We start from the raw sequence: 14,423 nt of genomic DNA, 5'->3' as shown, positions 1-14,423 counted from the left end.
ATATTGTTGAATAGTATTCCATTATATGGCTATACCACAGTTTGTTTATCTATTTACCTATTGAAGGACATTTTTTAGTTGCATAAAGTTTGGGGTGATATGAATAAATCTGCTGTAAACATTTACATGCAAGTTTTTGAGTGTACTTAAGTTTTAAAATCAGTGAAATCAATACATAGAATCATGACTGCTTGATGATAAGCTAAAACTATGTTTAGCTTTGCAAGAAACTGCTAAACTGTAGTACAAAGTGGCTGTACCACCTTACATTCTAACCAATAATGAATAATGATACTGTACATCTTTCCCAGAAGTTGTTATTGTCATATTTTTTTGAATTTAGGCATTCCAGTATGTATGTACCAGTACTCATTGTTATTTTAATTTGCAATCCTCTAATCTTCTTCAACAGAGGATGTTGAACATCATTTCATATGTTTATTTCTACCTCTATATCCTCTTTTGTGAGGCATTTGCTCAGACCTTTTGCCAATTTTTAATTGGGTTGTTTGTTTTCTTATTGTTAAGTTTTAAGTGTCTTTTGTACATTTTGAATGTAAGTCCTTTATCATATAAGTGTTTTTTAAATATTTTCTACCAGTCTGAGAATTGGGTATTCATTCTCCTAACTGTGCTTTTGCATAACAGAAGTTTTAACTTTAAGCAGATACAATTTATCAATTTTTTCTTTCATCGGTCATGCTTTTGATATTGTATCTAAAAACTCATAGCAAAACCAAAGGTCAGCTAGGTTTTCTTGTATGTTTTACTCTAGAAAATTTAGAATTTAAAGTTTTACATTTAGTCTATGATCCATTTTAAATTATATTTTGTGTATGATGTAAGGCCTGTGTCTGGGGTTTTGGTTTTTGTTTTTTGCATACTAACATTCAAATTTTCTGGTACCATTTGTTAAAAAGTCTAGCCCTTCTCTATTGAGTTGCCTTTGCTCATTTTTCAAAGGTCAGTTGACTATATTTATTTGGATCTATTTCTGTTTTCTCCCATTTTGTTCCACTGATCTTGGTGTCTATTCTTTCACTGATACGATGCTGTCTTGATTAATGTAGTTTTATAGTAAGGCTTAAAATTAGATAATATTAAAGTGATGTAAGCATCATGGTGGACTGATATGCTCCCTTTGTCTCTTCCTTTCAATCTACAACCAGTAAAACAATCATAACTCAACAAAGGTGCCTCTGCTCAACATACCAGGATGCTGGGGAAATCCACTCATCTACACATCTAAAGGTGGGTTCACTGGAACACATAGAGAAAGTGAAACCAGGGGAATATCAGAGGTGGTGCCTGTGATCCTGGACCTCTGGCCAGATGGCTGAGCTCACAGCCTCAGAGAATCTAGTAGCATCAGAGGCAGTGGCACAGACTCCCACCTCCTGGTTGCAGTGCCACTTGCAGCTACAGGGAACTGAGCAGCAGCATAGGGACCTGTGACCCTGTTCCCTCCAGCTGCGGAGGTGCCGAGCAACTCTGCCTTCCCTGCCCACAGTGATGACACACACAAACCTTACAACCCCGGACTTGGCAGAGGCACCTGAAGCCCTGGGTCCCCCGATTTTCCCTCCCCATCTCATGGCCCCAGGTGGCGATGCCCTGAAGGCATTAGCAGCAGGAACAATGGGCAACACCTCTGTCAGAGGCGATGCAAGGTGAAAAAATGCATATTATCAAATACAACCAGAGGCAATTCAGGTAAGAGAAATCCAAAACTTGTGCTATTTGTTATGCTAACATAACAGAAATCTAAATCTAAAAAAAAAGGTTCTGAAGAACCTAGGGCCAGGACAGGAATAAAGACGAAGAGATAGAGAATGGACTTGAGGACACAGGGAGGGGAAAGGGTAAGCTGGAACGAAGTGAGAGAGTAGCATTGACATATATACACTACCAAATGTAAAATAGATAGCTAGTGGGAAGCAGCCGCATAGCACAGGGAGATCAGCTCCGTGCTTTATGACCTCCTTGAGGTGTGGGATAGGGAGGGGGAGGGTAAGAGGGAGAGACAAGAGGGAGGGCATATGGGGATATATGTATACATATAGATGATTCACTATGTTATACAGCAGAAACTAACACAACATTGTAAAGCAATTATACTCCAATAAAGATGTTAAAAAAAAAACAACAAAAAAAACCAACTTGTGTTATATAGTCACCTACTGAAAAACAAAAGAAAGACTTCTAATTACTAACTGTTGAATCATTAGAATCAAGTAAAAAAAAAAAAAAAGGCTTTACCTAAAGAAAAAAGATGCTCACTACTTCAAATGCAGGGGAAGAAATCTGCATGAAGAACCATAGTAACATGGTATCACAAAAATTAAATGACAGTTTTCTAGAAACCAAACTTAAAGTCACAGAATATTGAGATCTGACAGAATTCAAAATACTTATCAGGAAGAAACTCAACAGGCTGTAAGAAAACACAGAAAAGCAGTTCAATGAGATCAGGAATAAAATTAGTGAACAGAAGGAATACTTTACCAAAGAAATTAAAAGCCTAAAAAAGAACCAAACAAATTCTGGAACTGAAGAACTTAGTAAATAAGATGAAGAACACATTAGAAAGCAGTAGTAACAGAGAAGACCACAGGAAGAAAGAATTAGTGAGCTCAAAGGTAGAAATCTAGAAATGATACAGGTAGAAGAAGAAAGAGAATTAAGATCTAAAAAAATGAAGAAATTCTCTGAGAACTATCCAACTCTATTAGGATGGGCAACATTAGAATAATGAGTATCCCAGAAGGAGAGAGGGAGAAGGGAGCAGAGGGTTTATTTAAAGAAATAATAGCTGAGAATTTCCCAAACTCGGGGAAGCAAATGGATATACAAGTCTAGAAGCTAAGAGAATGCACAATTACTTCAACAGACCTTTTCCAAGGCACATTTATATTAGAACTGTCAAAAGTCGGTGACAAAGAAATTTAAAAACAGCCAGGGAAAAAAGGATGGTAACCTACAAAGGAACCCTCATTAAGCTATCAGCAAATTTCTCAGCAGAAACTTCATAGGCTAGGAGAGAGTAGAATGACATACTCAAAATTTTGACAGATAAAAACTGTCATCCAATAATACTCTATCTAGCAAAGTTACCATTTAGATATGAAGGAGAAAAAAAGGCTTTCCCAAACAAAAGCTGAAAGATTTAATCAACACTAGACCTACCTTACAAGAAATGTTGAAAGGAGCTCTTCTACTTGAAATGAAAAGGCATAAGTACACAAAACTTTGAGTAAAGTACTAAATAGAATCAGAATACTGCAACTCTATATCAGAATAGGTTATTAAAAAAATACAGCATATATTTTAAAGGGGAAAAAAAGCAGTAAAAACAACTATATCTACTTCAGTTTGGTAACAAACTCACAACATAAAAAGGGATAATTTGAGACAACAAAAACATAAATAAGGAAGTGGAAAAAAATGGAACCTTTACAGGCAAATGAAGGTAAAATGCTATCAGCAGAAAATAGGACTATTTTATCTGTGAGAGGTTTTATACAAACCTGATGATAACCACAAAACATACATCTGGAGCAGAGACACAAATGGAGATACAGAGCAACCTGAAAACAAAACATAAAATGGCTGTACTAGGCCTCATTTATCAATAATTTCCCTAAATGTAAATGGATTGAATTCCCCAATCAAAAGACACAAAGTGGCTGGACGGATTCAAAAACAAAAACCAACTAAACAGTGCCTCCAGGAGATTCATCTCAGGTCTAAAGACAAACAGGCTCAGTGAAGGGATGGAAGTTCCTCAAAAACTTAAGAATAGAACTACCATACGATCCAGCTATTCCATTTCTGGGTATTTATCCCCAAAATATGAAAACACTATTTGGAAAAGATATATGCACCCCTATGTTCATTTACTCTAGCATTATGGGAAACTTACATGTTATAAACCAATGTTATAATGTTATCTCAATGTTAACTCAATAAATTTTTAAAAATTAGATAATATAGTTTCTCCAACTGTATTTTATTTCATATTATTTTGTCTATTCTAGGACTTCTGTCTTATAAACTTTAGAATCAGATTGTCTGTATCTATAAACTAGTTTGATGGAATTTTCATTGGAATTGCATTGAATCTATTGAATGAGTTGGGAAGAATTGATAATCTTAGCAATATTGAGTCCATGAACATAAAATATCTCTTGATTTATATATATACATATATATGTTCTTTGATTTATTTCATCAGGGTTTCGTAGTTTTCCTCCTATATACATTTTGTTAAAAATATACCTACATATTTCATTTCTTGGTGCTAATGTAAATGATATGTTTCCCTTTTAAATTCTAATTGTTCATGGATGTTATATAGGAAAATAATTTATATATATATACATATGTATATATATTTCTGTATATATATCTGTAAACAATGATAATTTTATTTCTCCCTTTCCAATCTGCATAACTTTTATTTACTTTTCTTGATGTTGTAGTGCATTGAATAAACATTTTACTGCACTTAGGAAAGAAGCATCCAGTGTTTCAACAGTTTTTTATATACATTCTTTATGAAGGGGGGGATATTCCAAACTGTTCTTAGTTTCTGATAGTTTTTTGTCATGAGTGGGTATTGGATTTTGTCAGATGATTTTCTGTATCAATTGATATGATCTTCTGTGTTTTCTACTTCAGCATGTTGATGTTGTGTGATTGATTTTAGTCTTTGTATACCTGGAATAAATCCCACTTGTTCCTGCTGTATGATTATTTTAATGCCTTGTTTGTTCAATTTGTTAATATTTTTTTGAGATTTTCCCATCTATTATTATGAAAGATATTGGTTTGTAGATTTCCATTCTTGTAATATCTTTATATGATATTGGTATTAGGGTATAATGCTTGCCTTATTGAATGAATTAAAAAGTGCTTTTTCCTCTGCTACTATTTTCTGAAAGAGACTGTGGAGGGTGAATATCACCTTATTAAATGTTTGGTAGAATTCACCAGTGGAACCATCTAGGTCTGCTGCATTCCTTTTTGAAAGATGATTAATTATGGATTCAATTTCTTTAATAGATATATACCTATTCAGATAATTTATCTCTCCTTGTGTTAAATTTTGTAGTTCATGTCTTTCAAGGTGTAAGACTATTTTACCTATATTATTAAATCCGTGGGCACAAAGTTGTTCACAGTATTCCTTTATTAATCTTTTAATGTCCATGGGATGAGTAGTGATAACTCTTCCTTCATTGATGATATTAGTGATTTGTGTCTTCTCACCTTTAATTAGGTAGCCTGGCTAGAGGTTTATAATTTTTTTATCTTTTCAAAGAATCCACTTATGGTTTACTTGGATTGGTTAATTGTTTTCTGACTTTTAATTTCTTTGATTTCTGCTCTAATTTGTATTTATTTTCTTCTGCTTGCTTTATACTTAAATTGGTCTTGAGCTGGTTAGGACTGGCTTCCACGTTTTGGCCAAAGGAAGATATGATGTTACTTGAGGAAATAACTTGTCCTGTGCCAGTAACTTCATCAACATTAAATACCAACATTATGGGAATATCATGCTTCCCTTTATTTACATTGTGAAAATATTGTCTGATGTGTCTGGCAGCAAAGTAGAACTGCTGGGCTTTTTAGTTAAAGGGGTGGGGACATGGGGTACAGGGGGAAATGTGTAAATCGTAGTCACCAGAGTATTTTAATTATCTGTCTCAATCTGAAAACTGAGAATCAGTAAATCTACAAATGTCTAAAAACATTGCTCTCCTTTTTCTATTTTCCCAAGGTGATTCTTTTCATATCTTTCTTATTTTCTAATATATACATTTAATTCTATAAATTTCCCTCTAAGCAATTGCTTTTGCTGCATCCCACAAATTTGGATAAGTTACATTTCATTTTTAATTAATTTAACTTATTCAAACATTTATCTTGATATTACTTTTTTGACCTATGTGTTATTTAGAAGTGTGTTGTTTAATCTCTAAATATTTTGAAATTTTTCCAACTATCTGTTTTTGATTTCTAGTCTAAATCCATTATGGCCTGAGAGCATACTTTGTATGATTTCTATCTTATATGTGTTAAAGTATATCTTATGGCCCGTAATATGTACTATCTTAGTGAATTTTCATGTGCGCTTGACAAGGATGTGTATTGTGCTGTTGTTGGATGGGCTAGTCTATATTCTATAAATTTCAATTAGATCAAGGTAATTGATGGTGTTTTTCAGGTCACCTGTATTCTTGCTGATTTTCTACCTTCTTGATATATCAGTCTATGAAAGAGGAATGCTGACTTCTGTAACTGTAAGTGGACTTACCTATCCTTTCATTGTACCTAGTTTTACCTACATATTTATACTCCTGTTGTTAGGTGCATTTAGGATTATCATGTGTTCTTGGAAAATTGATCCGTTCATTGTCATACTGCATCCCTCTTTATTTCAGATAATTTTCCTTGTTCTGAATTCTGCTTTGTCTCAATTTAACTTCTTTAATTTAACTTCTTTAACTTCTTTAATTTAACTTCTTTAGATTTTGTTTGTTTGTTTGCTTGTGTTGTTATGATTAACATTGTATATATTGATATTTATCCTCCCTTTACTTTTAACCATTCAGAGTCTTTACATTTTAAGTATTTTTTTAATAAACGGTTTATACTTGGGTCTTCTTTTTTTGATCCACTCTGACAATGTCTATTTTACCAATAGTGTATTTAGACCACTTATATCAAAGTGACATTGAATAGTTGGATTAATATATACCATGTTTTAACTATTTTCTATTTATTACCTTGTTCTTAATTTTACTTCTTCCCTTTTTCTTCCTTCTCTGATTTTAATTAAGAATTATCTCTAATTCTATTTTATATCCTTTCTTAGCACCTCAAATATACTTCAAAAATTTTAGTAGTTTTCACAGAGTTTTCAATGTATATACATTTTCAACTAATCTAATCTAGTTCCACCTAAAATAAAACTATACCACTTCATTTTTAGTTCAGGCACCTTATAACAGTGTTTCCAATTCCCCCCTTTTACCTGTATATCATTACTGTCATTCATTTCATTTATCCATATTCTATAATCATCAAATACCATTTTTTATTGAAGTATAGTTGATTTACAATGTTGTGTTAATTATACAATACCTTTTTAATACTATTATTTTAAACAGTTAACTTTTATACCAATTAAGAATAAGAAAAATATAAGCTTTATTTTACCTTAATACGTTTTCCTTCTCTGATGCTCTTTCTTTGTTAATGTAAATCCAAGTTTCTGACTTGCATCACTTCTTGTTGCTGAAGAAGTCCTTTTCACATTTCTTATAGGACAGATCTTCTGGCATTGATTTACTTCAGTTTTTGTTTGTCTGAAAAAGTATATTTCTCTTTCACTTTTGGAGGATAATATTGCTGGGCATAGAACTCTAGATTAGTACCATTTTCCTTTCAACAGTTTAAATGTTATTCCCCCCTCTTCTTGATTGCATAGTGTGATGAAAAATCTACTATAAGTTGTATCCTTGTGTCTCTAAAGTTAAGGTGTTTTGTTGCCCCCTTACCACTCCTAGGATTATTTTAAGATTTGCTCTGTTTGGTGTTTTTCAGTTGAATATGATATGTCTACATGTCGTTTTTTTTTGTTTTGTTTTGTTTTTTTTTATCCTGAGTGGTGTTTTCTGAGCTTCCTGGATCTGTTTGGTGTCTATCATTAATTTTGGAAAAATTTCAGCAATTACTTCAAATATTTCTTCTGCTCCATTTTCTTTTTTTTCTCCTTCTGGTATTCCAATTATTTGTATGTTCCATCTTTTTTTGACCTATCTTCAAACTCACTTATTTTTTTCCTAGTTGTGTGTGGTCTCCTGGTTAGCCCATCAAAGATATTTTGAAATAAAGCATTTCCTTTTGATTCTATTTTAGATCTTCCATTTCTCTGCTTACAACACCCATGTGTTCTTACATACTATCTGCTTTTTCTTTAGAGCTCTTAACATGTTATTCATAGTTCCTTTATATTCCCATTTTGACAATTCCAAAATCTGTGTCATAATGGAGTATGGTTCTGAAGCTGGCTTTGTCTGTTCAAACTGATTTTTCTGTCTCTTAGCATCCTCTGTAATTTTTTGTTGAAAGCCAAACATAATGTATCAGGTCATAAGGACTGAGGTATCGATAAATAGGTCTCAGTGTGATATTTTATGTAAATCTTTCTAGAGTTTGACAATATTAACTGATTATTGTAGCTATATGTGCCAAAGGCTTCAAATCCTCTAGTGTCCTTGATTTTATCTCCTCTGTTGTCTTTGGGCTTTCATAAGAACTCCTTATCAAATAGTGTCTGTGTGTTTCTGCTCTTTCAGCTATAATCCACTGTTACTACAGTGGTACCCTGTCGGAGTGGTGGTAGGGTGTGTGGGAAGGGAAGTGTTCTATCATCTCATGAGTAAATCTCATTGTTTTAGTTAGGTTTGTCTCTGAGTTTCTGGGCTATTATTTTCACAAGTGTTTTATCTCTTTTTTTCTTTTTTCCATTTGAGTGATAAAGGAAAGATAGACTGTGCTGGACTCAGAGAACTTCTCTTAGCTTACATGTAATAAGGCTCTGGTAAAGTATTTTACCTTGGAGAATTTTTATGAAGACATTCTTGGTTTATTTCATCATGGATAGTCTTTTCCATCTTTTGCCAGAACCACTGGGAAATCATTCCTGGCTATATACAGTGACAGTCTTGTGGAATTCCTGAAGGTTAAACCCATGAAAGTGTACGGCCCTCTAAGATTGCAGCTCCTAGTAGTTTCTCACTCTCAATCTAATCCACAATCAGCAATGAGCTTCCAGAAATTTGTCAGCATTACCATCTAAGTATCCCTACTAGTTTATGGCTCCAGTTGATGGAGCTTCTGCTTTAGGTAAGACCTTGTCTATGCCTCTGTTGATCTGCCTGTCTGTCCAGATTTCATGATGGTGGTTTGCCCTGCAATTCCAGTTCTCTAATAGGTATAAGAAAAATTGTTAATTTTTATTTTGTTCACATATTTCTTTTTTGTCATGATGGGAGTGACAAGTTCTAAGTTCTTTACATATTGGAACTGAAACTGGAAGTCCAATTGTGTAATTCTCAATTTGCAATTCATAAGAATATATCAATATTAGCTAAACATAAAAAAGACAATATAACCAAAAACAAGGGAAAATAGAAAAAAACAAAAGCAAAAAACTGTAGTAGACCCAAAAAACTAGATTCAGCAGTCATGTACTTCCAAATAACTGTCCTTACTATGATGATAGAATTGAAATAAGAGATAGATGATTTTATTAGAGAGGGTTATCAGAATTTTAATGGAAAACAACAAATAATTATAAAGAGCAAAAAAAATTATAGGCATTATGAAAATAATAAATGAAAATAAATTACTCAGTGGCTATGTTTAGCATTAGTTTTAAACTTCTGAAGAGAAAGTATGAACTGAGGAAATTCAGAAAAAATGCAGGATGACACATGGAGAGAAGAAATGATAAAAAACAGAAAGAAAGCATGATAGTGAAGTATGTCTGTGGTGAAAAGGCTTACATATGCTTATTTTAAGTCCCAGAAGAAAATAAGAATTAATAAGGCAGAAGAATTATTTAAATAATGGCTAAGAATTTTTCAATATTGAAAAAAAATTATTCTGCATACTCAAGAAGACTTGAAATTCCCAAAGCAGTATATACCATATGCTCATAATAGAAAAAACTACTGAAAACCAAAGACAAAAAATTAAATATCTTAAAGTAGTCTTTGGAGAAAAAGCAACACTGTGTTTCAAACAAGCAGTGTAAAACCGTGACTTCTTGTAAAACAATAAAGGCTGGAAGACAATGGATATTTAACTTCTGAAGATTTCACTTGTAATGTAATAAATGAAAATATTTTTCATTCCCTATGTTATATTTTTCTTGTTTACAATGCCAGAAATACATTTTTCTAGTTTATAACAAAATTAAAATTTTTACTATAGGTTCAAATAAAAAAGAAGAAAAATAGTTGGGAAGTCATTTGTCATTTTTATTTTATAGTTTCAAATATGAGGTTATCCTTAGTTCATTACTATCCACTTTAACTTTCATCTGATGTGACAGGATGGTTTCTAAAGTAACAATGAATTCTTTGGATCAACATTAAAGGGGTATAATTTGTCCTTAAAAATGGGCAAAAGTATAGCCTAAATGTATATATATCTCAAGATAAGTTGTGAAATAATAAAACATAAAATCTCATTGTTTTATGCTGAGATATTAAATTAGAAACAACTCTTTGCAGCTTACTGAGCTGCTAAATGACATGAAGTGTTGAGGGAAGCTCTGCATAGATTGATCAGGTAGGAGAAGCTAGGAAGTGGCTGTTTTGGTGTCTGTAATTTTACATATTATTTTCATTTTACAGGACTTTTAAAGACAATACATAACCCTCACATTACTATAACTTCTTCCCAAGATTAAGAAAGTTCTTTACTTTGGAATGGCAATTCAAATTTTCTACAATTGATAGTGTTATAATCTCTCTATTATAGATTCAATAAGATATGGAGGAGACCTCATAGATCTGTGAGTTAAGGCAGCTTACCCAAGCAATCTCTAAAGTTTCAACTTCATAATTACCCATATTAGGCTATACTGTGGGTAATATTATCCCAGACTATATATACACACATACTCTTGCCTTCTGCAGACAAGGACAAATAAAGAATGCACAATATTCAAATAATTAAATGTTTCCAGAGAAAGATTACTTATTGAAGGACTTGAGTGTCTGTGTGTCTGCTTCTGAGCTTTGATTTCATTGTTTACCTTTCCTTCCTGAAGTTGTTCTGATTCCTTGAAAAACCTAGTATACCTAAGAGTTAGGGAAATTAGTCCCTTTGATTTGATGACTCAGAATGGTTCACACAAATATAGATGAAGTAGAAAACTGTCCCTCTAATATTTGTTCATTTAGAGATAAATACAAGCTTGAGGCTGAGCATGCTCGTTGTTGCCTTCAGAATCCTCTCTCAGTTTCCTAGATCATAATGCTACTTTTGCAATTTTGCATGTCATCTAAAGAGTCAGAATTCTTTGAGGAAATAGTGCCTTTAAACAGTCATGATGATCTGACTAGAATAGTATACAACAAAGCATAAACCACGTACCACCTATTTCAGAATGTTTGTTTAAATTTGGGAGGGGGAAGATGTAGAACGTGCATTTATTACAACTCTCCAAGTAATTCTTATATACACTAACATTTTAGGGCCTTTGGTCTTAGATAACACATTGCAATGACTCCTTGGAATGCGAGGAATTCATTCTATTCCAAAGACTTTAACTAAAACAACAGCCTAGATCTTTGTCAGTCTTAACAATCACAAAGAGTTCTGAGCTTCCATGTGACAAGAAGGTAGCGTACTGAATTGCTCTTATCACCTTAATGTTCGTTTTTATGATGTTTAAAGTTAGCCCATCGTGCATATGTACCATGTGAAAGGATTAACAATTTTTAATGTACCCTTTACTTTCTGTTTTGGTTATCCTGGTAAGCATTATAATATCATTATGGGTTTGAAATTACAGTCTTTGTTATCAGAATACTAATATAGTATTTTTGTCTATATTTTTCTATTGGATAAATTTGATCGGGTTAGTAGTAAATTCAGCTACTGGCTAGAAACCTTTTCTAAAAAAGAAGGGATTAAAAAAAAAAAAACTACTGGTATATCTGACTTCCCTCACATTTCCATTTTTGTTCATAACGCTGTCCTATCCAACATATTGTTCCTTCTTAAATGCTAATATTGGCTAATATCATTCTGAGTGCATCGCCCCTCTGGATGCCAAGTAACACACTGCTTGTTAGTTCTCCCACGGGTTAACTCTATAGCAATTTCAGTTCCTTGGCCGCCTGGTCCAAATTTTACCCCATTCTTACTGGCTCTGGCGTCTGTCTTCCCAGGATTACTTTTGGTTGAGATTGCAATAATTTTGACAGTCAATCTCTCAGTGTGATATAAATTGGGAAAACCGGATTCCCTTATGATATAAAACACTTTTCTTTATTTAGAAACACATAGTTTCTCTTAAACATTTCATATAAATTGCTATTAAATTAAAATATATTTTATTTAAAAGTCATCTTATCCAATGTTGTGCTAATCATATATATTATAAATACATATATAAATAATATACATAAAATTATTACATATGATTTGATTGAAGGGATTCAGTTTTCCCTTTAGACAGTTTTTGAGCCTATCATTTGTGTTATTTATGACCATAATGACAGGTACAGAGATGTGCCATATGTAAGATACGTTTGGTTTTTTTGCAGTAACTTGCTGTATTCTTATTTATGAGTTGACATATGATATTTTTCTAATGAGTTTAAGTATGCTTATAATAGAACGCCAGATATTTTTAATCTTCATTCTGGATACACAAAAAGAGGCAAAGTGTTTTCAGTAAATAATTTCCCATATTCTTACTCATCTCTGTCAATTATAATCACACATATAAGAAAAAGAAATTATATTCCATATCTAATCTGGTGTTCTGACCCAAAGTCACTAACCAGGATTATTGATATATTCCCCAGAATTATAAAATCTTATGAGCATTATAAATATTTTAATCGAAATTTCTTTAAATTATATTTATTTTCTTCTGGTCTCCCTCTATCTAAAAATGAGAATTCTGAATATATGTAGATGGGTCTAAATGTATTTACTTCTCAATTCAAGAAGAATTTATGAATGCTAAGTTTATATAATTTCCTGAAAGAAATTAGCACTTTTAGGTTTCTTTAGAGGAATACCAGAGATGATTCTTGCATATATCAGTGATGACTGGCTAGTCAGCAGCCTGTTACTAGTAGAATTTTAATTTCAAAGTAGACTAATAAGAGTTGACTGGTGTCTACCTGTGCACGTAGTCGAGTGATAATCAGTATAGAATTACTCGTCGGTAGAGGCTTATGTCATAAGCTGACTGTCTAAATGATGAATGTATAATGAAATTAAACAGAATTGAGACAGATGGTTCTAACTTTTGATAAATGTGCATATCTTCATAATTAGATAATAAGTCCATTGCCTGGAAGATCAATTGGGATATAATAACTTTGAAAACTAAATCATTTCATTGTTTGGCATTTATAAGACATGGTAAAAAGCAAATTCCATTTTAATTTACTTAAAATATTGCTTATTGTCTTCCTAAGCACTTGATTAAAAATGGAAAAGCAGATATTGTCATTTTGTATTCTTCTCATATAAAATTATTTATTTTGTTATATAGACTTTAGAAAATCATTCCAAAACAAAATTTTGCCAATTAATGGCTTCTCCCAGGTAAGAAAGAGGAAATAAAGCAGCTAAGTCAAATACCATACATTAATGTGACAGAAAATGTGAATAACATTGTAAAATTTATCTGAAATTCCTTACTTCCTTTATACAAATTTATGAAGTAAAAACAGATCAGTATGCTTGTTTTTCTTGGAAGAGACTTGGTATTTGATATATTCATATTTGCTTTTCCATTCTTATTAAGCATTTTCAAATAAAATACACATACAAGAAATAACAATAAAACTTTCTAAAAAGTTTCAATTAGGAGTGACAGTAGTGAGATGACTGAATAAGCTGTACCTAGCCCATATCTCTCCCTCAACAAATATTTGGCATTCATCATGGACCAAAGTGCTGTGAGATCCAGCATCATACTCTGATGGACCCTGGCAGGAGTCTCACACACCTGTGTGTCAGGTAATAGACATATAGACCTTGGACCCAGCTGTGGACCATGAAGTGGCCTATGAACTGGCTCCAGCCCCTCTTGGCCATGGTCTGGGGAACCCTGGAAAATACTGACTTAGAAAATAACCCATAGATGAGAGAGCCTTTGTGGAAGTCCAAGATTCTACCAGAGAAGTTTCAGCACATTGCTGGAGCAAAAAAAAAAAAAAAAAAAAAAAAATCCAAGGTTAGACCCACTGGAGAGAGTGTGAGAGGAAAACTGTGACATTACCTATGACTCCTGTCCACCAAGGCGGCACAGCTCAGTACCAATAAAGTCCTTCTTGGCCTTTGATTTCACCTGTGGGAAAAAGAGCATATGAGTCAGTGCCAGTTTTCCCAGTTGTGTGAGATGCAGATAAAGAGGCTCATTTCTCTCTCAGTCCATCCAGTGTACCAAGTTGTGAGCTACAAACTACGGGTTAGTTAGCAGCTGGGAGAAAAGCATCTAGGAAGGCATCAAAGGGATGCACATTCTACTAACTACATCACAAATTCCGTCAGGATGCTGGCCTATGACTATGTATCCCCACAACTGGACCATGGGCACCCACAGCTTGCCTCACCTACACATCCCTCAACCACCTTGTAGCCAGCTCCTG

The 14,423-nt window shown here is 33.1% G+C and overlaps 1 long non-coding RNA gene across 1 annotated transcript in view; it reads right to left on the bottom strand.

The window, feature by feature from the left end:
- Positions 1-812: 812 nt before the first annotated feature.
- The window catches only part of LOC309627971, a 96,549-nt gene continuing 82,938 nt past the window's right edge, over positions 813-14,423 (bottom strand). Inside the window, exons 2-3 of the long non-coding RNA XR_014244074.1 lie at positions 14,054-14,122; positions 813-7,373 (exon numbers count right to left, since the gene is read on the bottom strand). This is a non-coding gene — a long non-coding RNA (uncharacterized lncRNA). The remainder of the gene's footprint in view (positions 7,374-14,053; positions 14,123-14,423) is intronic.

This window comes from Balaenoptera borealis (assembly GCF_965194805.1).
Source record: "Balaenoptera borealis genome assembly, chromosome: 4".
Lineage (NCBI taxonomy): Eukaryota > Metazoa > Chordata > Mammalia > Artiodactyla > Balaenopteridae > Balaenoptera > Balaenoptera borealis.
This window is presented reverse-complemented; position numbering and strand designations above follow the sequence as displayed.